The following is a 24,796-nucleotide window of genomic DNA, read 5'->3' as shown; positions in this document are numbered from 1 at the left end:
ACCTCTATCTCCATATAAAAAGTCAAATCAAAATGGGTTAAAGACTTAAATCTAAGACCTCAAGCTATGAAACTTCTAAAATAAAACTTTTGGGGAAACTCTCCAAGACATTAAAGTGGGTAAATATTTCTTGAGTAATACCCCACAAGCCGAGGCAACCAAAACAAAAATAGACAAATAGCATCACCTCAAGTTAAAAGGTTTCTGCACAGCAAAGGAAACCATCAACAAATTTAAGAGATAACCCACAGAATGTAAGGATATATTTCCAAACTACCAATCTGTGTTAGGTTGTTCTCGCATTGCTATAATAAAACTGAGACTGCGGAAGGAGGTTTAATTGGCTAATGTTTCTGCAGGTTGTACAGGAAGCATGATCCTGGCATCTGATCAGCTTCTGGGGTGGCCTCAGAAATCTTACAATCATGATGGAAGACTAACAGGGTGCAGGCATCTCACATAGTGGGAGCAGGATGGAAAGAGGGAGGAGAGGTGCCACACACTTTTAAACAACCAAATCACACAAGAACTCACTGTTGTAAGGACAGTACCAAGAGGTGGTACTAAACCATTTATGAGACATGTCCCCATGATCCAATCACCTCCCACCAGGCCCCACCTCTGACACTGAGGTTTACATATCAACATGAGATTTGGGCAGGGACACCATCCAAAATGTATCATCATCTGAGGAAGGATTAATATCCAGAATATATAAGGAGCTCAAACAGCTTTATAGGAAAAAGATCTAATAGTCCAATTTTTAAATGAGCAGAAGATTTGAATACACATTTTTCAAAAGAAGATACATAAAAATGCCAAACAGGTATATGACAAGGTACTCAACATCACTGATTATCAAAGACATCCCAATCAAAACTACAATAATATATGATCTCACCCCAGTTATAATGACTTTTATCCAAAACACAGGCAATAACATGCTGGCAAGGATGTGAAGAGAGGGGAACTCACACACTGTTGGTGGGAATGAAAGTTAATACAACCACTATGGAGAACAGTTTGGAGGTTCCTCAAAAAACTAAGAATTGAACTACCATATGATCCAGCAATTTTACTGGTAGGTGTAGATTCAAAAGAAAGAATATCAGTACATCAGAGAAATGTCTGCACTCCCATGTTTTTTTTCAGCACTATTCACAATCGCCAAGATTTGGAAGCAACCTAATTGTCCATCAACGGATGAATAGATAAAGAAAATGTGGAACATATACACAATGAAGTACTATTTAACCATTAAAAAATAATGAGATCCTGTCATTTGCAACCACATGGATGGAAGTGGAGATGATTATGTTAAGTGAAGTAAGCCAGGCACAGAAAGACCAATATTGCATGTTCTCGCTTATTTGTGAGAGCTAAAAACTGCAACAAATGCACTCAGAGAGAGAGAGTGTAGAAGGAAGGTTACCAAAGTCTGGGAAATGTATTAGAGGGGTTGGACCAAACTGGGACTGTTAAATGGATACCAAAAAATAATTAAAAAGAAAGAATAAGAACTAGTAGCTGATAACAGCACAGGGTGACTATAGTAAATATGATTTAATTGCACATTTTAAAATAACTAAAAGAATATAATTGGATTGTTTGTAACACAAAGGGTAAATGTTTGAGGTGATGGATACCTCCTTTACCCTGATAGGATTATTACACATCATATGCCTATATCAAAATATGTACCTCATAAATACATATACCTACTATGTACTCATAAAACTTTAAAAAATAAAAGTTACAAAACGAAAAAATTATTTTAATTTCAAAATGAAATTTACTTGTGTTACATCTTAATTTAAACTCATTTCTTCTTTTATAAGTTTCTTTCAACTTAGGCAAAATGATTTTAATTTTTTATTTAATAAATGTTTCCTTTGCATTTTTTGAGCAACACATTTAAAGCAAATAATAGAATATCACAATATATTGTGTTACTTATCAAATTAGAAATTTAAATAAGGCATCACTTTTCAGAGGTAGTGCTGTGCTTGGGCATTTTGAGTCACTGATCAAATATATCAACAGTTAAGTCTAGGCCCTTAAGAAGCACCTAACTCCTAACTTCTATAATCTAATACTGCCAGCTGGAAATATTCAAGAAAAAAGAACTTTAGTAGAGAAACTTTATACCAATCACTAATATTTATTTTTGGCCTATTTTTCTTAGGCTCAGGAAGATGGAAAAAGAAAAACAATGAAAGGATGTGGACTTCCACATCCTGTATTCTAAAGTATAGTAACTTTTCAGTTAAAGTTGCATTTTGTTATTCTGAGTCAGCAATTTAAAATAGTAATACATATAGGGATTCTTTGGGAATCTTCTTAAAAACATATTTAACAGGTGGTTAAAGAGAAAGTGTGCAGAACTATATTTTATTTTACATTTTAATTCATTCTAAACAGATACTCATCTTGTACTTAACTTTATATTAAGAATTATGGGCCAAGCAGGGTGGCTCACGCCTATCCCAGCACTTTGGGAGGCCAAGGCGGGCGAATCACGAGATCAGGAGATCGAGACCATCTCGGCTAACACGGTGAAACCCCGTCTCTACTAAAAAATAGAAAAAATTAGCCGAGCGTGCCTGTAGTCCCAGCTACTCAGGAGGCTGAGGCAGGAGAAGGCATGAACCCGGGAAGTGGAGCTTGCAGTGAGCCGAGATTGCACCACTGCACTCCAGCCTGGGCGATAGAGTGAGATTCTGTCTCAAAAATAATAATCACAATAATTATGTAATATTTTTATTAAAATGGGTTTCCCCAATTATATAAACTTCAAGCACCCAAAAGACAAGTTGAGGTCCATACTGCCAGTCTGAAGCATTGTCATCTAATGCAGTGTTTCCTCCACTCCCCATGGATAACTGCAGGCTTTTTCATGGCTTCTTTTGCAGGGTGCTCAGAGGTTCTCTGTTGGTATCTGTGATGGGAATTCCCTTGATGTGAGCAACTCATTTCTGCCATATGGCTGCCTGACCTGTCACCCTCAGCCCCTGTGTTTCCAATTATCTTCATTTCTTTTGGGATCTTATCTCTTTTGAGATGACCCATCCTTTGAGTTTTGTTTTGTTTTGTTTGATTGTTTTTCAAGACGGAGTCTGGCTCTGTCACCCAGGCTGGAAAGCAGTGGCACGATCTCAGCTCACTGCAACCTCCGCCTCCTGGGTTAGAGTCACTCTCCTGCCTCAGCCTGCCAGAGTAGCTGGGATTACAGGCACGTGCCACCACACCCAGCTTTTTGTATTTTTTAGTAGAGACAGGGTTTTGTGATGTTAGCCAGGCTGGTCTTGAACTCCTGACCTCAAGAGATCTGCCCACCTCAGCCTCCCAAAGTGCTGGGATTACAGGTGTGAGCCACCGCGCCTGGCCTCCTTGAGGTTCTTATCTAATTGTCTGAATTACATGTCTTTGCCCCACAATCAGTGCAAGTACACCTGCTTTAAAATGCCACAATGTCTCTCTCTGCTCTCCACATTAGCTCATATCTAGACATGCTGTTAGATTTCAGATGGGTACAACTCATTCTGTTCATTTTGAGGGGGTAATCGTGTGAGTAGTCCCAGTGGCACTCCCTCACACATTCTAAGGATAAAAAAATAGTTTTGTCTTTTCTGTGTGGAGACTATGCTCTCCAACACAGTCCCCTCCACAGTTCTTGGCAATTCTTTTCTCACAGAGCATAGCTATGTAGAACAAACTGGTCCCTGCCAACCTGTTTCCTCATCTCATTCTAGCCACTGCAATGTTCTGGGCTAATTATCTTGAATGTTTACAATATATTAAGCCAGCATTTGGAGCCTCAGACAAAATCCCACAAAACCACCTGTTACATGTGTTTTTACCAAGATATTTTCAGTGTATTTTTACATACAATGCAATTTTAAAATTACTGGCTCAAAATTGGAAAACCCATTTTAAATTGAAAAATCACTCTGCTTTGAACATCTACAGTGGAAGATCACATGCTTTCATCATCTGTCACAGGTTCTATGAATACCATTTTTTAAATTATAGTTTCTCATATACAGTTCCCTTTCTCAAACAGTTAAGGTAGTTAAGTATTTGAGTCTAGTAGTTAGTACCTCAGTGAATCTTAGGTAAGTGGTTAGCCTTAAAGTAGTTTAACTTTTTAATTTTTGTTTTCAGAGAAGTGGCCCAAAGGTATCAGCAAAGCTACAAGAATGACTTTCTATTTTATACAATTGCAAAGAGAAATAACTTGTGCAGAACAAATTGAGAGGTGATGAACAAAACTAATTATTTACAGCTGTCCTCTGAACTCTCCCACTCTGTCCCACTGAAATGATTACATTAACAAATCTGTCAGGAGGTTTGGTGTGCAGGGACATTGCTAAATCATCTTTGAAATCCTTTACTAGATCTGAGAAAATTTTGAAATAAAACATACATAGACCCCAACATTTGTAAAGTGCTATCGTGCTGCCTGAAAGTAACAGTTATGAGTCATATTGTACATATTTTGTAAAAAAAAAAATGAATCCTGCATAAATGCACTTAGCATAAAATCAATAGATTAAATAAGAGAAAAATTAATTTGCTTTGGAAACCTAAAATAAATAAATACTATTTATATTTATTATGGAACTATGTATTAAGTGTTAGAAATTTGCAATTAGTGGACGAGCGCGATGGCTCACACATGTAATCCCAGCACTTTGGGAGGCCGAGGCGGGCGGATCACAAGGTCAGGAGATCGAGACCATCCTGGCTAACACGGTGAAACCCGGTCTCTACTAAAAATACAAAAAACTAGCCGAGAGTGGTGGCGGGCGCCTGTAGCCCCAGGTACTCGAGAGACTGAGGCAGGAGAATGGCGTGAACCCAGGAGGCGGAGGTAGCAGTGAGCCGAGATCGCGCCACTGCACTCCAGCCTGGGCGAGAGAGCAAGATTCTGTCTCAAAAATAAATAAATAAATAAATAAAAAGAAATTTGCAATTAGTTTAAAATGGCAAGTTAAAATAAGTAAATAAAAGAAAATGACTGCTTTCTGAATATGACAATCAATGAAGGAGTTGTATTGCAAGATTATATATTACTAAAGCAGATTTCCCCAAGCTCATCCAATCAAGGGTGATTAGCTTATTTGCTCTGAGACCTCATTAACTTGGAGCTTCAAAATTCTTCTCTGTAAAATAGACATAATGATAGTACTCTTTCTTTGGTTTGTTGTGTTAAATGAGATGATCCACGTCAGGACTCAGCACTAACGATCATTACTAGTGTCCCATAAAGTTGGAATGATAATAATAACAATCATGGTAGTGATAAAGATAATTGCTTCAAGGTTTTAATGGCAATATTGAATTTATCAAAAAATAAAATGATGAATTCTCAGTAAAAAGCAAAAGAAATATAAATCATTTGCCTGAAGTAAATGCTGTATTGAGCAAAAAACTTTGATTCCATAAAATAACACATTTAGCTTTGTAATGTTCTGCCTGATATATGTTGTGAAATAAAACTGGATGCTGATACTATTATTGCTGAATCATCATATTTTGAGCTTTTAAGACAGTTAAGTGGATATTTGGTTTGAATATAGGGCAACAGATAAAGGAGCATTTTTTTTTTCACTAAAGGCCATTTCTATACTCCAGCCAACAACAAAAAGAATCGAAAAGAATATTATACTCAGAAACTGGAAGGTTGAATATTTCATTTTGAAGAAAGCACTGAATGGATTCTGAGTCTACTCTCTCTTTGTATTTATTTATTTATTACTTGCTTTTGATTGAAAAATAGTAATTGTATGTATTTATGGGGCACAATGTGATATTTTGATACATGTATGTATTGTGGAATGATCAAGTCAGGCTAGTTAACATATCCCTTAACACAAATATTTATCATTTCTTTGTGGTGAGAACATTTGAAATCCTCTCCTTCAGCTATTTTGAAATATACAATAAATATTAACTATAGTACTGTGCTTTGCAGCACAAAACTAGACTGTATTTCTCCTGTCTAACTGAAATTTTGTACTCCTTGACCAATGTCTTCCCTTTACCAGCCCGTACTCATCCCTTCAGCCTCTGGTAACCACCATTCAACTCTCTGCTCCCTCAAGTTTGACTTTCTTAGATTCCACATATAAGTGAGATCGTAGAGTATCTGTCACATTTGCCTCCAGTAAGTATTCCATCATGTTTTGATATAGCATTTGGATATGTTTTAAAACATGCATAATATTCATTTGCTTATTTACTTATTTTGTAGTCAGAGTCTCACTCTGTCACCCAGGCTGGAGTGCAGTGGCACGATCTCCGCTCACTGCAACCTCCGCCTGCCAGGTCCAAGCAATTCACCTGCCTCAGCCTCCGAGCTAGCTGGGATTACAGGCACCTGCCACCACACCCAGCTAATTTTTTTGTATTTTTAGTAGAGAGGAGGTTTCACCATGTTGGCCAGGCTGGTCTTGAACTCCTGACCTATAGTGATCTGCCTGCCTTGGCCTCCCAAAGTGCTGGGATTACAAGCGTGAGCCACTGTACCTGGCCTAAAATACACATAATAATGTACCTTTATTTTGTGAAAATTAAATAAAATTATTAAATGTTGAAAAATAATCCCTTGCCTATGGAGCCATTTTTAAAAATCTTCATATAGCTTCCTATATATGAAAAGTCAGGAATTTAAGCTCTGGATCAATGGTTTTGGCTATTAAAGAAACCAATGTATTGACAAGATTTCCCAGGGAGATTATTTGAAATCACAAAAACCTTTTTTATTTGCTTTGTCACATCATAAAAATAAAATATATATCTATTTTATAATTTAATTCCTCATTTCAGAAATTCACAATACCACATTTAGTCGTTTCTAGCAGCATTTGGCAATGAGAGAAGGCAGCCTTCTCTTTATTAAATAGTTCTTCTCAGAGTCTGTGGAGAAGAAATAAACTGAGGGAACTGAGGGACAATGACTGGATGATAAATGATAGTTTCACCATTTTTTATATTAATTAAGCAAAATCAGGAGGCAGTATTGCCCTCAGCTGTTGAAGTGATACCATGTGGTTTGGCATGAGAAACAATTCATCTTATTCATATAGCAACATAATTCCTTTCATAAATATGGGTGATAGTCCCTCAATACTTCCCAATGCATCTTTTCACTCTATTTCTAGACTCAAATATAATCATAACGTACAATACCTTTCCCTGGTATTTCAAGAGATTTTAGTAATTCTCTCTAATGTCACTTACAGTTCTGTTTGCTAGCAGTGCTAGCAGTAGGGGTAACAACTTGTCTTTCTTATAGAATTCATAATTTTATACATAATTTTCTTTTTTAGCTAATTCTCCAAAATCATCACACATACCCATTTTTTGAGGTAGATACAGGCTCACCATTCTTTATTCATATGCACATTGCTTTTTTTGCTTATTTAAATAATATCCTAAATTGAAATAATTATATTTTTGAATTAGTGAAATACTGTTCTATTTTTTGAAGTGAAAATGTCATCATAAGCAAATACACACATTGCCTAAAAATATGCTTTAAATTATGCAATATTACATAATGTTAACAAAGATTGACTTATGCAGATATCTTTTTAATATATAGTTTTTAGATTTGAGAAGAAGCCACAAATGTCTCCATAAAAAATTGCAAAGAACTGGGACAGAGACAGAAATTTCACAAAGGTAAAGCTATAATACAAGAGAAAAACAAATATGAAAAGATGTGTATCACCATTAATAAAATTTAACTAAAAATTAAAATGAAAACCAAATACTTAATGCACCACATTGAAATCTTTTTTAAATTATCACTCATATTTAGAATTACTGTTGAAAATATAAAATGATACAAATAGTTGAAAGGCTGTTTGGCTGTGTTATCAAAAGCCAAACATCTGTACTTGCCCTTTGAGAGTTATGTTCTAGGAGTCTAATTTAAAGAAAAAGATAGGAGCAATGATTTAGATACAGTAATCCTGACAGCAATGGAACAAAGTAATGGTCAATTCAGAATTCTGAATATAATTTATAACACAAACATGCTATGGGTTTATCAGACAAATGAAATCATCTTGGAAATAAGTAATCTTATCAAAATTACATGAATAATGCCAATTATAAAAATGTGCAAAAACAATATTATATAATAAGATAAAATAAAAATGGCCAGAATTTACAGATAATCAAATATCTGTATTTCTATCTCTGCATCAAAAAAACGTATTAAACAGAAAATATTCTTTTAAATAAATATATAGCAAATTGTCTCTGGGAGGAATATTATTGATAGATTGTGTATGCATATGCAGTGTTTTCTCACGTCTTTGCATAACTGGTAGATTTCCGGGTAAAATAAATATTAAAAAATGCAACCTTTATTTTGTCTTTATTAAAATATGTGCTGAGATTTTTTATGTTAATATTATTTGGTAATGGACAGAAGGAACCCCCACATTCCCATTCCAAATATATTTAAAAGAGAAACATTTACCTTCACCTGGGGAAAAAAAGCAGAAAATAAATTAAAAGAGAAAATAGATATTTAAATAAATTAGGGGACAAATTGCTTATGATGAGTCTTTCATGGTAGAAAGTAGGTTAGATTGAAAAAAATCTCTGACATGATTTGTCATTATGTCGGGGTAAGAAATCTAGTGAGCTAGTGGTTAACCCAGTTGAACAAACCGTTGCCCTAATAGGAAAGTTTTTAGCCAAGATGAGCAAATTGTTTGCCCAGGTTAATTGGTTTCCCAGAAATTTTAGAAACAAGCAGCAGTTATTTATTGTTTAAAAATCTTATTTACCTGGCAAGAATTGTGCAGAACAAAGTCTTGCTGACACAGGTGGTCTCATATTCTCAGTCCCAATAGTGAGTAATGTTGACATAGGTCATTTCAATTTTCAGGACGTTAGTTTCAAGGAAGTAAAACTTCCTCCTCCGAGTGGTGCCAAAGTTTATTGTAGCATAGCTTTTGAAATTGGATAGAGAAAATAGGTTTTCTGGTGTTGGAGTTTAGGAGAGATGTAGAGGTTGAATGATAGTATTCATAAATTATTTTCTTCACTGACCTTCCACTACTGGGGGAAAGGGGTCACCTATTTTCTTGTTACTTTCATGTTTCAATTTGGAAGTTTAACAAGAGTAATGCTCCTGACTGATGACTACCTCTTCACTCATTCTTACATGTGAAAGGGGAAAAATAATGGTGGTAAATTTTCTTTAATAATCATGTTCTAGTTTTCTGAGTTAAAGATTAAAGATTTTAGAAAATAGTCATGAAATTGTTTGAGTTGGATAAAAGCTTAATATATAAAAATAGATAAGTAGATTAAAAATAAAATTATTCTTCAAAATTTCATCCCACATTAAATGATGTTTTGTTGATTATGAGTTTGTAATCCTTTATTACTGTTCATTTTCTTTTACTTTTCTCTAAAAATCTTGGTAATATTTTTACAGTTGTTAAGATAAATAATTACTAATTCATATATATTTTTAAACCTTTGTAATTTAATCCTATTTAATATTTTCAGTTTACTGCTCAGAATAAAATATTTTGGGTTGATTTTTGCATATGTACAGTCAAAGGTGATGTAGAGTTAAGCTTTGTGTGCATGTGCATATATTTTTATATCTGATACGAAGATATATAGACAAACACTGGTTTATTAAATAAAGACTCAAAATTGTAAATATAATCATTAGAACTTTCTCCTCAAGAATAGTTATAAGAATGTTCTGGACATAACAGAAAAATATTTTCAGTCTATACAACTCAAAATGGCTATGTTTGCTTCGTTTTGAAAACATTCTAATTCCAGAACGTGAGAATATGAGTTAGATGCAATTTTATTTTTATTTTTTGAGGTAGAGTCTCACTCTGTTGCCCAGGCTGGAGTGTGGTGGTGAGATCTTGGTTCACTACCACCTCCACCTCCTGGGTTCAGGCGATTCCCCTGCCTCAGCCTTCTCAGTAGCTGGGATTACAGGTGTGTGCCACCACATCCAGCTAATTTTTGTATTTTTAGTAGAGATGGGGTTTCACCATGTTAGCCAGGCTGGTCTCAAACTCCCGACCTCAGGTGATCCGCTCGCCTTGGCCTCCCAAAGTGCTGGGATTACAGGTGTGAGCGACCGCGCCCGGCCTGAGTTAGTGGTAATTATTAAGTGTTAATCATTTGAGAGAATTGTTACTCGTGCCTGTGGATTCAAATCTGGAGGGATGAATTTTCTGCTTAGTTGAAATTAAAATTTAACTGATAATCGTATGGTTTTCAGTCCAGCATGTAAGGGCTTTAGAAGTTCCCACTCACCCTAACAATAAGTAAAACGCTGAACAAACTGAAAAATCAGCAACTTCTCTTAGATCTGTCAGAGAAGTAAGAACATGAGGAAAACCCCTGACCCAAAAATCAGAGAGAAAGACAAGCAATTACAGAGAATCACATCTTACCACAGCAGAAACCTATGAGCAGAAACCTCCATGGAAGCCAGTACCAGGGCAGGAAAAGCTTAACTGTAATTGATACGTTGCTAGAGGCTCAGTGAGGATGAGTCTGAGAGTTAGATACTCAAGGCAGACCCCTGTTATGTTAAGGATCCCACTCCTTAGTGAGTCTTATCTCAAGGAGCTCTTGCAGGTCCTCACAGAAAATATCAGAAAAATCCTGTGTGCTTGTGGCAGAAGAGGTAAAATAACGATTTTGAAATGCATTACAGCATTCTGTTCTTAAAAGGTTTGCCTGCGGGAGAAGCTATTTTAGTAGAGCCTAACCTGGTTAGGTTTTATCAGTCTAACCAACTGGCGAAAGGAAAATCACAACTTTCCAACCCCTCCAGCCCTTCTGGCCTACCTAAGGGGGAAAACAGTCTTGAAGAACTGGTGAAGTTCACAGACCAAGAACACAGTATCACCCAAAGGACTGAGACCGAATCATAGGGCCATAGAATGCTTCTCTTTCCTCCAAGGCTCACCATCACACAGCAAAAGGTCTATTTACCTAACTTCCTTTCACCCAGTACATTATGTTCAGATTTAAAAAAAAAAAGTTACAAGAAATTCTAAAAGGCAAAAACAAAAACAAACAAACAAAACCCACATCTTTCAGAGACTTAACAAGCATCAAAACCAATATCAGATATGATAGGGATGCTGAAATTATCAGACCAGGAATTTAAAACAACCATGACTAATATGCTAAGAGTTTTTTGTTTTGTTTTGTTTTTTGTTTTTTTGTTGTTGTTTGTTTGTTTTTTGATGGAATCTCACTCTGTCACCCAGGCTGGAGTGCTGTGGCATGATCTTGGCTCACTGCAACCTCCGCTTCCTGGGTTCAAGTGATTTTTCTGCCTCAGCCTCCTGAGTAGCTGGGACTATAGGTGCCCACCACCCCGCCAGGCTAATTTTTGTATTTTTAGTAGAGATGGGGTTTCACCATTTTGGCCAGGCTGGTCTCGAACTCCTGACCTCAGGTGATCCACTTGCCTCAGTTTCCCAAAGTGCTGGGATTACAGGTGCGAACCACCACATCTGGCCACTAAGGGTTTTAAAGGAAGAAATACATAACATGTAAGAACAAAAATATAATGTAAGCTACGAGATAGAAATCTCAGAAAAACTAGATCAAAAAAGCTAGAGATCAAAAACATTGTGAAAGAAATGAAAATTCCTCTGTAGCTGAGTAGTAAACTGCATGTGACTGAGAAAAAAAATCTCTAAGCTTGTAAATATGACAATAGAAACTTTCTAAACTGAAAAGCAAACAGAAAAAGCCTGAAAAAAAAAAAGTGGGCTAAGAACTGTGGAACAACCACAAAAGGAATAACTTATGCATAATGAAAAGCCAAAGAAAGAAGACAGAAGAAAAAAAAACTGAAGCAACATTTAAAGCAACATTTAAAGCAATAATAACATAATTTTTAAAATTAGTTCAGGCACCAAACCACAGATCCAGAAATGTCAGAGAACACCAAGCAAGATAAATGACAAAAATAATTACACCAAGGTATGTAATATTCAAACTTCAGAAAGTCTAAGATAAGGAAAAATATCTTGAAATAAGCCAGAGGGAAAAATACCTTACCTACCAGAGAGCAAAGATAAGAATTACATCTGACTTTTCAAATACTATGCCAACAAGAAGAGAGTTGAGTTAAATATTTAAAATGTTGAAAGGAAAAAAACCACCATCCTAGAATTCTATACTCTGAAATTTCCTAAAAAAGTGAAGGGGAAATAAAGACAAATAAAAATTGAAAAAAATTGTTGCCAATAGACTTGCCTTTTACTAAATGGTAAAAGAACTTCTTCAGAGAGAAGAAATAATATAGGCCAGAAACTCTGATCTACATAAATAAAACAAAAGCATTCGAAAACAAATAAGTAAAGATAAAATAAAAGCTTTTATTGTCTTATTCTTTCTTAATCTAACAGACAACATTCTGTTCCAAATGATAATAAAAATAATGTAGGTGATTACATGTGCATGCTTATGAATGACAAAAATGATATAAGGGATAAAAGAAAGGGATTCAGAATAGTTTCTTATTGTAGGATACTTAAACTAGGCATGAAGTGGTGTACCGTTATTTGAAAGTGTACTTTGATTACTTGTGAAATATACAGTGAAAACTCTAAGGCGACTACTAAACCAAAAAAGTGAAAAGATAAATATAAAAGATATGCTAATAAGAGGAAAAAATGAAATGAGAAATGATTTTCTCAAAAGCCCTTTCCAATGTTGAAACAAAACTTCTTAAAGTTGTTGTTGAGGGGGGTAAGGGTTATGTCTTACAGATTTGTCCAAATCATCCAAATAAAAATCTCAAAGTATAATCTTTACGTGGCAAAATTGTTCCTTCTTCATTTTTATTACTAATATAAGTGAATCTTATTTTTCTATATTTATGCATTTTTAAAAACAGTTTAAATCTTTGTTAGAAAGTCATTTATTAATCCATGTCACATTTATTGACTAAAACTAAAATAATGTTTCAGAAGTAATTTAAATCAGGAGAAAAAATTCCAGTTAGTATCAGTTGTAAAATCACTCTTAGAAATTATTTCTAATATTGAAAGAATTATGTAGTGAACGGAATTCTTAGCACTCAGAATTTCTGCTACTGGTATATACATGTTCAATAATTGCCTCTTTTGAGTTGGGCCAAACCTGTATTCTGATGGGATAGACACTTTCTTGATTTGTTCAAGTTGTAAGACACCAATGTTGAAATAGTTATTCCTATAATTATGTTAGAGCAGACTAGCAGCCTAGACAGAACTTTTTCTGCCAGTCTTGAAGAACTAGGTTGCTATATTATGAAAGCAGTTATGAAGGGGACTGCATGGCAAGGGCATAAGGGTGCTCTGTGAGGTTGCTAGCCAACAGCTAGCAAGAAAAACGGAGACTTCAAACTTACTACCGCAAGGAATTGTGCTCTGCCAACAACGTGAAAGTAGAAGAGGACCCAAGCTTCAGAAGAGATAGCAGCCTGGGTCGTTACCTTGATTTCAGCTGGTAAGACCCTGAGAAGAGGCTGTAGTTAACTGATGTCTGGCTCCTAATTCGTGGAAACTATGAGTTAATAAATGTTGTTTTACGTCTTAAAATGTGTGATAATTTGTTATGTAACAATAGATAACAAGAACCAATTATGTCAATTATAATGCATAAAGGTTTGCCACTTGAATGTAAAGATCTTTTAGATTGATCTGGAGAGGTTAAGTTTGGCAAGAAACCACTGAGTATTGCTTGAATGAATTTTTCTATGGGATAAAGAAACAGACTCTAAAACCTTGACCTAAAAAAACAACATTAATCTTAAAATGGAAGAGGAGGTTCTGAGTACAACATAGTATCATCTAGGCAAATTTTTTTCAACTTATCTTTTTTGTGTTTGCTTACTTAGAGTTGATTTTATACATAAAACAGTCATCAGTACAGTAAGTGGCCATGGATGCAAACCGTTTTTCTTAACTATACAGACACTCCCAAAATCATTGTGAAATCATTTTGAAATTTTCGGGAAAGCTATGGTACAATGAGATTTTTACTAATTTTTAAAAAGGAGGGAGTGTGAGGTCTAGATATTCCCCCAACCACTTTTCACCCACTGGCAGGTTTATACTGCAGACTTTGAGGCATATATTATCGTGTTTTTGAATTTTACTTAATAAGGCCAGGCCAGGGGCAACTTTTTTCCATATACTATAAAGCATATATAATGTCATCCTAATTGAATATAATTTAGAGAGCCAAAGGAAATGTCACAGACTTATATAGCCAGTAGAGATTACTAAAGTTCATCCAGCCTGTAGTATTCTCTTTCCTTTAGAAAAACATGTAACTAAATCTTCCCAGATGACTACCAAAAACACTCTTTGGTTCTATGACCTCACTATAAATACATATTTAGGTTTTTCCCTTTGTTAGAAATGTCTTCTTCATATCTACTGTTAATCACCCATACCTATTTGAGTATATTAAGACTTTGACATTAATGTGAACTAAATTATTCACGTAAAATATGTTAAAGAATAATGCTATATTCTAATTCATATTTAATTACATATAGGTATAATTCTGTCTTTACTAAATCATTTAATATATTTGCTATTGGGAAGGTAGTAGGGAAACTGTAGTAGGTATGATGAAGACTACCTAGATGTTCAACAATTTTCAGCTTCATTTGAACTTGGATTGGGACAAAGTTGATTCTGGCTAATAAAATGTATGCAGAAGTGATAGTCACTTGCAAGCCTGGACAAAAAAAGAATAAATCTGAGCTATGTTTTATGATGTCTTTCTCCCTTTTCCACCTGGCTGGAAACAAGGGATTTCAAAACACTAAAGTAACATCATTGAAAGAGTCCACTTTCTTAAGTCACTGATTGGAAGAATGTTCCAGAGAAAGATGCCTGATCTTAACTGATAATTTATGTGAGCAAGAAAAAAATTTTGTGGTTTGCCACTGAGATTTTGGGGTTAAACAGATCTACCTTTTCCTAATACGTAGATTTTCATTACGGTAAAAAGTGATGATTTATGAATTTTAGATTTTATAATACATTACAGTTGTTTTTATATTTCCAGATCTTTGCATCTAGAAAACTGATTAACAGATTGAATCATTCATTCATTCAGTCAACCAAGTATTAATCAATGTAGGCATCATTTTTCAACATATTTTTGTTGCCTCTCTGTCATATATAAGTTGTGTGCTTAGCAAAACCCAACTTAGATTTCAGCTTTTAAGTGAAGAAGGAAACTACCTAATCACTATCCTCTGAATTTTTTTTTATTTTTGTCTCAATCATAAAGATTAGAGTATTTTAATTAATATTTTTAAACAATTGAACACATGAATGGAGTTTGAGAAATGAGAAAACCCCCAAATACGGAAATGAGATTTTGGTTACTCATTATCTTCACTATATTTCTGTAACAGAATCATCTGCCAAAGAATGCCTTTTTGAATTTCCTTGTTAAATCTCTTCCTATAAAATGAGCTTCGCTAATTAACTCAGTGAATTCCAGAAATCAAAGCTTATAACTACTAAATTTGTTTAATGAATGGACTACCAGTGTAATAGAATATTCGCTTATAATGGGTTGCTTGGTAACTATTATATTTAATATCAAAAATAATATATAGACATGACAACAAATCAAACAATGCAATCCTGCTAGCCCTTCTCCAGCTGACAGGTTAAAAATTTTAAATATATTCTTCCACACAATTTTCCATGCCAATTAAAACAGCTTCAAACTCAATTACTCATATAGGTATTCTAATTTCTCCATTCCTCCCCACAGCAGATGCCCTTGATGCCCCAGGGTCCCCATAGTCACCATAGTCCATAGGCAACCTGCATTCCTTGGCAGGTATTGCAGTACTTTCTACAGCACATTGACAACTTCTCACTTGAATCATCTAAGTCTTTCTTCTTTGGGGCCTTAGAGGCAGTGTTAGCATCATGAAAGTTTGTGTAGCCAAGACATTAGAAATCACAGGGTAGGGAGGTGAGGATTCTTACAACATGAAGAACAGAAGTCTATGGATAAATACCTACAATTTTCTCTCTGTCCTCCAGTGGAACCTTATGAGACACACTTCAAACTATTTCAGAGGGACTCTGACAGGTGTTTTCTAGGATAATCTTCTAAATAATCTATCTGCAGTCAACTTTTTGCCTCTGGGTTTGCTTTGAGGAAAATCCTAATCAAGACTCCCACTAAATGTTATCATACCACATGTATTAATCTGAGACTAGATTTTTTATACCAATAAGACATTATATATATATATATATACACACACATATTTCTAGCTATATATTTTGTTTTACATATCGTTATATATTTATACAGTTTATACTATGCTGCTACATATATATATGTTTGTGTGTGTGTGTGTGTGTATATATATATATATATATACTTTCAGTTCATTATTTTTTATGGCTGAATAGTACTCCATTGTGTTTATACAATGCAGCCACATACACACACATATATGTAGCTGCATCGTATAAACATATATGCAACTACATATGTGTGTGTGCGTAGCTGCATGGTATAAACTTCAATCTGCAATCTGAGGTATGGATTAAATAGCCTACAGGTATATAACTTCTATATAAACATATATAATAGGTTTATGTAAAGTAAAATTTATTGAAATATTCACGTATATACATACATGTATAATAGTACACTTTTCTGATTATAAGCTTCACATTCATTATAGTTAGAATCTCTCCAATAAGTAAGGGCTTATATCTTAAGTTAAATGCATGTCACAGTTTAAGCATCCTAGATATAGGGGACATCTAGATATTCTCAGTCGCTGGTGTACTTATAAGCTAGCATGAAGACATTCATTATCTTCATTCTCTTGTTCTGCTCCATCTTATGTTGCCTGTAGGCCATGCTTGGCATATATCCATAGATACATCCATAGATATATGCCAAGCATGGCCTACAGGCAACATATATATATCCATATATATATATCATATATATATCCATATATATATCGTATATATCATATATATATCCTATATATATCATATATATATCCTACATATATATCCTATATATATCCTATATATATCCATATATATATCCATATATATATCCATATATATATATCCATATATATATCCATATATATATATCCATATATATATCCATATATATATATCCATATATATATCCATATATATATCCATATATATATATCCTTTATCTCATTTAATATAGACACACCACATCAACTAGATATTTTTAATTTCCAGAAATTATGCTACTCTGTAATGAAACTGTCCAGAAGCAGACACAGTCCCTTTAACTTTAGGACCCATCAGAATCTTTCTTTCAATCTTTCTAGACTACCTTTTTTTCTGGAAAGGCGAAATTCAATCTAATTCCTCTTTCAGCAAAACAGTGTCATATTTCATTTTTATTGTCATTTATTCAAAAAATCTGCAAACAAATTAAGAAACATTGAGGTTGATTCCAGTGTTTATTTTTAGATATTTATAATGTTGAACAGGCAGTGATATTTATTGATGCTTTCAGTGTTCTTACATACTTTGGTAATTTCTCATAAGTTAAATGCCCAAGAAATAGATTGAAATTGGTTACTTTTAATCTGAATCTGATGTATTTATGAAGGTTAGATTGTGATTATGAATTTTTAAAGAATATATTTTTCTCTCTATCATCCATTGAGGTACTTAATATCACTTTATTCTTTAGCTTATAGGTGTTGGATTTTTGGTGTTCCTTCCAGAAAGTTGCTGAGCTTTCTCTCACTTTTCAAGGGCTCTAACCTTTACATATGTATTCTCTCCAGCAATTATAGCAAAATTTTACACAGATGTTTATAGGAGATTTGTTCATAACTGCAAATACTTGAAATCAAACAATCACAGTATTCTTCACTAGGTAAATGAATAAATAAATTGTGGTACAGCCAGACAATGAAATATTATTCAGCACTAAAAGAAACTAGCTACCAAGTCTTACAAATACATAAACTTAAACGCATATTAATAAGTGAATAAAAGCCAATCTAAAAAGTCAATATAATTTATTATTTCAAAAATAGGACATTTTGGAAAGGACAAAACTATGGAGACAGTAAGAAGATCAGTGGTTGCCTGAGGTTAGGGCCAACGTGGGGAGAGTCAAAAAGATACGGACGACTTTTACGACAGTGAAAATACTCTGTATTGCCATACTGATGAGCAACTGTCATTATAAATTTATCCAAACCCATAGACTATACAACATCAAAAGAGAACCCTAATGAAACAATGGACTTTGAGTGATTTTGATGTGTCAACATACTTTCATAAATTGTAGCATGTGCCACTCTTGTGTGGGATGTTAATAATATGAGTGGCTATGCTTGCCTGGGGATAGAAGGGATATAGGAAATCTCTATACCGTAACAGTTTTGTGATGAACATAAAACTTCTCTAAAACAAAACAATTGTCTTCAAAAAGCTCTGTTTTATCTAGGATCAGCATTCCCTTAGGACATGACCCAGTTTCAGGGTGTGCTTGCCTTTCAGTATTCATGATTCAGTTTTGGATTGATCTTGGAGGATTTTTTTTATCTTATTAGATAAGCCAAAGGTTTAAAAAAATCATCATCTAGCCATGTTGTTGCAAATGGCAGGATCTCATTCCTTTTATAGTTCTTTTTTTATAGTCTGCATAGTACTCCACTGTGTTTCTGTATTACATTTTCTATATCCATTCATCTGTTGATGGACACTTAGGTTGATTCTAAATCTTGGCTATTTTAAATAGTGTTACAATAACCATAAAAGTGCAAATATCTCTTCAATATACTTATTTCCTTTCTTCGGGGTACATACCTAGCAGTAAGACTGCTGGACGATATGGTCGCTCTATTTTTTTGTTTTTTGAGGAAACTTCATGCTCTTCTCCACAGTGGTTGTACTAATTTACATTTCCACCAACCATGTGTGAAGACTCCCCTTTCTCCACTCATTTGTGGAAGCTACAAATTAAAACCACCGAACTCATGGAGATAGAGAGTAGAATGATGATTACCAGAAGCAGAGAAGAGTAGTGGAAATTGGGGTGGGAAGTGGGGATGGTTAATGGGTACAAAAATATAGTTAGATGGAATGAATAAGACGTATTATTAGCATAACAGGGTGACTATAGTTAATAATAATTTATCGTACAGTGAAAAATAACTAAAGAGTATAATTGGAATGTTTGTAATACAAATAATAAATGCTTGAGGTGATGGATACCTCATTTATTCTGATATGATTATAACATATTGTATGCCTGTATCAAAATATCTCATGTACCCCATAAATATACACACCTACTATGTACCCCTAAAAACTATAAACGTAAAAAATTATCGAATATGCAAAGGGTTTTTAAAATATTAGAACCTCCTTGTTACTAAACCATGAAATTATGCTTAGCAAGTTCCTTCAGTCCCAATTGTGAACTACATTATTAAATGCAGATTCTCATTTGGGACGTTGGCAGGGTGCTTGGCTCTTAGAAGAGGAATGCCAATCAATTTAAAACTTAGAGTTAATAGAAGAAAATATACTAAATTAAATAATAAATGACAGTATGGGAATTTAGGTGAAAGTATAATAATTTGGATCTGATGAAATTTTGGCTATCCCTTCTCAAAGAGTTCAATCCTCACCGACAAGTGGAGTGGGTTAAAATGTCAAAGGCTCTGTCACTCTGTCACACTGAATATGTGGTATGAGAGAAATATCAGCGTTGACACAAAGCCATTTAACCTGAAGAAGTAAAAATTTAAGCTTATTTTTCTTAGATGAGTATGAAGGTGGGGAGGATGAACAGGTGTTTGTTTTTTATGCGATGAGTTTGAGATGCCTGTTAGATTCCCAGGTAGTTATGCTGAGACAGCAGTGGGCCATGTTAATTTGGAGATACCTACATTTAAGCACACATTTGAGCATTTATTGGTGTATGGATAGTCTGAAAATCCATGACACTGATTAAAAATGACAAGGGAACAAGTGAAGAATAAATCAAGACGCTACACAAAAGCTTAGCTCCAGGCCCATGTAAATTTTAGAAAACCACAGTTCTCATACTCACAATATGTATGCCATCCTTTGAACATGCCTAAGCAGTCTACAGATATTGAGGTTTTCCAATGAGTTTTATTATATATACTCATATATTTAGGAAAAAGCCTTTTTCTCTCATTTTTGTAAGCTTATTTTTAGATTTTGTATCTGTAATGAGCCTGCATTACCCTGATGTTTATTTCACACTCAGCATGTTAAACTATGGTTAACTTCAAAGGCACTTCATGCCAAAAGGAAACTACATCTGCAGAGCTTTCATTGGTTTTCTAGGCAAACAGGTTTAACTATAATTTATTCAGCATATAAATAGATTACTTTCAAAGATAAACCATACATATTTTTTGCTTTGAGATTTCCTTTACTTTTGAGGCTGCTGAAACCTTAGCTTATTTGAGTATTTAAAAATTAAGGCTTTTGTTCTTTTTCAGCAGTTGCCAGGTTTGATAGACCTAATCTGTTTTGGTGTATACATTTTTTTGTGAAGAATTCATTTGTTACACAGTTTTTATTTTACTCAAAAGATTCTATTCTTTTGTACTTCTCTTTTAATGATGTTCTTCTGTGTTCAGAGTTGTTTTTTGTAATCCTGTCCTTGAAGCTTGTTTTTAAGCCTAATCTAAAATGTAGCTGATAACACACACAAAAACATTGTGGAACACTGGTAAATATACACCATTATTAGAAAACCAAGATCTTATTCCAGCTACATTTTGTCAAGGAACAGAATATTACAAGCACCCCAAAAACTAATCATGTCCCTTTCTAGTCATGACTCCCAGAGAGTAACTACTATCTTGACTTTAAAATTATATACTCATTTTAGCTGTTTTGTGCTGTATAGCACTGAAACCATATGACAAGTGCATCTTTTTATATCTGATTTTTTTAATCCAAGTTTTCTTATGAAAGTCTCCCAAGTTGTTGTATATAGTTATAGTTACTATACAGTAACCTATCATAAAGATATTTCCTAATTTAATTATTCATTTTTATCTTCATGGACATTTGACAATTTTCCATTTCAGAGCTATTTCAAATGTTTAAATATGCATTTCAATACTTTCTGGGAATATATGCCATATTTCCATTGGGTATATACCAAAGAGTAAAATTTCTAGGTTGGAAGACAGCATATAGTCATCTTCTGAGAATATTAATAAACAGTTCCCAAGTACAGTTGTGCCACTGAAACTGCTCCCAGCACTTCATGAGAGTACCAATTGCTTTGTTTTCTTACTTATATTTGGAATTTTCTATTTTTTCCATTTTTGTTATTCTGATACACTTGTATAATTTTTCCAAATGTGGTGTTAATTTGAATTTTTTGGAAAAATAAAGTTTTGAATTTTTTTACATATTTATTCACCTTTATCATTGTATGTATGTTTAAATGTTTTGTTCATTTCCATCAGCTATTTTCTGTCTTTTTATTTATGAGTTTTCAGGAAGGAGTTTATTTTTAAACACACTTACTTTGCAGCATTGTGCGTCATCACCATTAAGACATAGGATCAAATTAATAAAAAAATTTAAAGACACAGGGCGAGTGTTCTAAACATAGAGGTGACAGATGAGGCCAAGGAAACAAATATAGTATCATAAAGATAGTGTGGAGAATATGACAATAAAACAGAACTTTAAGGAACTGCTGGGACTAGAAAAACAAAAGTACAAAATAGAGCCTAGAAAGTAAACTGAATAGGAAGTACGAGGTTAGGGAGGCTCAGAGAACCCTAAGCCAGCTATTTAACCAGTCTTGTCATTGCTCTTGGGAGTTCTATTGGAATGACCCACAAAAGCCCTCATGTTCTAGCGAGGCAAACTTACCACTGACCTCTACATGGCCTTTAGCAAACTCCCAGAGGAATTTTTCAAACTCTATGCTTCTGGTAAGACCATTCCATAATCCATGCTGCCTCACTACTACTCACAAGTTCAAAATCACAATTTGCATTAAGTGCCAACAATGCTAATCCCATCAGCCCCACCATTGTGCTTACAACAGTCACCATAGCAACAGCAATATTTCTAACTTATCTTTCATCACCTGGACACTTACACCTGAAATGGCTCACTCTTTGGACTTAACTCCATTGGGGATTTATTCACATCTTATCCTTTGACATACCATATTCTAAGTATTATTTTAACTATTCTAAGACATATCTATAGCCATTCTCCCCTGAAAACTTCACTCATGTAAAAGTTAGTAAGATGATTATCAAGATCTCACACAAATGTTATTTTCCAAGCAAAATCATTGTATATTTAGAGAAATAAAATCAGAAAATTTCCCATAATTTATTCAATTTAATCTCCCTACTTCCACTCACATCTGCCTGCAGTATAAATAAGAGCTATAGTGATTGTACGGATATATAACATGTCATTTTATACCCAAATCTTTATTATGGCTTCCAATATCACTCAAAGCAAAACCTCAAACTCTTACCTTCTCCTTCAGTATTTTGGTAATTTGTTGCTTCCATGCCCTACTCCCCACCCTCTTAGTTCAATTTTCTAATACTCTTCATGTTCATTTGTTTTTAGTCACACAGACACTTGTGATTTCTTTAAATGCCCAGTAAGTCTCTGAGGTTGTTGTAGAATGCTAAACTCTATACCTAGAATTCATTTTTCCATATGAATATAGAGATTTTATTTCTGTTCTTTCAGATTTTTTTAAATATTATCTCATCAGAGAAGTCTTTATTGCTTGTCTCAAATGAAATATCAACCCTATTTCACACTCTTTTCACATTGCTTCATCTTCTTCACTCTAAAAATTATAAAATTAGGAGCTAAAGGATTTAATGTCAGAAAATCAGAGCAGAAGTTTGTTAAGCTCATCGAGGTAAGTTGCAAGGAGGGCCTGAACTGAGGCACGATAAGTAATATAGGAGATAAATGTTTAGATGGATATAAGACTTTGAACTAGAATCACAAATAACTAACTACAGATATGAAGCAAAGACCAATGTTGGAAAAAGGAATCAAGGATAATTGGAATGACTGAATGTGTTTGTATTTCAACGAATGTGTCAACACTGATTCCAAAAACAGCAAATAAGAATATGAGAAAAGCTTGTCTGAGATGATAGGGGAATGTGGAGGTTGGTGAGGGGTTTACAAATTGTGAACAGGGAAGACTGTTTTTTCCTATGTCATTAAAGCTATTTAATATCACCGAATTAAATTATTTCTCCCCAGAGAACTCTTAAATGTCCAGAGAAAAGGGAAAATAATCTCATATAAATTGAACAATCTTTGACTTCAAGTACCTCAGTGTATTCTTACATAAAGCAGTTTTAAAAATAAAAAACTCAATGGGAAAACTACAGGCATATTATCTAAAAAATATATATTAAATATGTTTATATCAATGGCATAGAAAAATCATATTTATCACTTATCAGGAGCTTCAAACATGAGTAAAGTTCATAGGAATTTCAAGCACTATGGAACAAATACAAAATTTAACGTGACCTAGAGAAGGTTTAGTTCATAAACTCAGACCGTAAAATTTGACTAGAACTTCATAAAAACTAAAAGGAACTTGACATCCTAATGTATCTAACACAATGTGGTATCCTAGAATACATTCCAGGACAGAAAAATAGCATTAATGGAAACACTAGTGAAATTTGCAGTCTCTAGTTTAATTAATCATATTAGACTAATGTTAATTTCTAAGATTTGACAAATGAACCATTAAATATTAACATCAGGGGAAGCTGGTTGAAGAGTATGCAAGAACCTCTACATTATATCTATGATATCTGAAAAAATGCAAAATTATTACAAAATAAATTTTATTAAATTACAAACGTGAAATAAATGTACAATAATATAACACTTTTATAAAATATGAATATGTATTACAGCTGCAGTTGTGTTGTAGTATAATACTAAAAATGTGATTGTGGTTTTATTTTAAATAATATGATGTACATAAATGGAAAACTAGATCCTGGCTCCAGATGGCTGCCTAGAGAAATTGAACAGTCATCCTCTCCAGAAAGAAAAACCCAAATTACAAATAGATAATTACTCCTCAAACTAGGAGAGAACACTAGGAGAGAACACTAGAGTGAAACAGAGAAGTTATGGGGATACACTGAGGCATAGAAAGAGAAGGAAATAAATGGTCAACTCACCCACGACAGTCTGAGAGCCTTGAGGGATTCACTATTACGGGGAAAGGGTAAGAGAGAGAACTTGAGTGTTCCACTTCCCCGCTCTGGGCTGCTGTAATCAGAACCATGAGAGAGCTCCACTGCCCACACAGTCCCTGACACTAGCATGGGTAGTGATTTGAAATTCCCAAGAGTGCATTGTACCAGACAGGCAACACGTGCTAGGGCATTTACACTCCCAAGACCTAAGCATCTGAAATAAAGCACCATTGTGAGAGTATAGCCATAATGGGGCTGCATCCTGACCTGGAAACCACAGCTTCCATATCTCCACATCCCAAAATTCCTCACTAACAACCCCTAGTGTCTACATAGAGGGCTACAGTGGCACAGCACTGGCTGGACAAAAGGTGCTGTGGAGTCCCCAGTACTCTAGCCCACAGAGAGTACTACTCTCTGGGGAAAGGACAACACAATGTATTAAAAAATTTGGAAACTGAGACAATGAAAACTAAA

The 24,796-nt window shown here is 34.3% G+C and overlaps 1 long non-coding RNA gene across 4 annotated transcripts in view; it reads right to left on the bottom strand.

Annotated features, from left to right (window-relative positions):
* The window catches only part of LOC129144275 (uncharacterized), a 49,581-nt gene extending 25,083 nt beyond the window's left edge, over positions 1-24,498 (bottom strand). Inside the window, exon 1 of one of the 4 annotated variants that reach the window (XR_008548549.1) lies at positions 24,302-24,498. This is a non-coding gene — a long non-coding RNA (uncharacterized LOC129144275). Of the gene's footprint in view, positions 1-21,971; positions 22,090-24,301 lie in introns of those variants that run through there. The other 3 variants (XR_008548548.1, XR_008548547.1, XR_008548546.2) reach the window with 3 other exon arrangements.
* Positions 24,499-24,796: the final 298 nt, after the last annotated feature.

This window comes from Pan troglodytes, chromosome 5 (genome assembly GCF_028858775.2).
Source record: "Pan troglodytes isolate AG18354 chromosome 5, NHGRI_mPanTro3-v2.0_pri, whole genome shotgun sequence".
Classification (NCBI taxonomy): domain Eukaryota; kingdom Metazoa; phylum Chordata; class Mammalia; order Primates; family Hominidae; genus Pan; species Pan troglodytes.
Note: the sequence above shows the minus strand (reverse complement) of the source record. Positions and strands in the feature narration are given on the sequence as shown.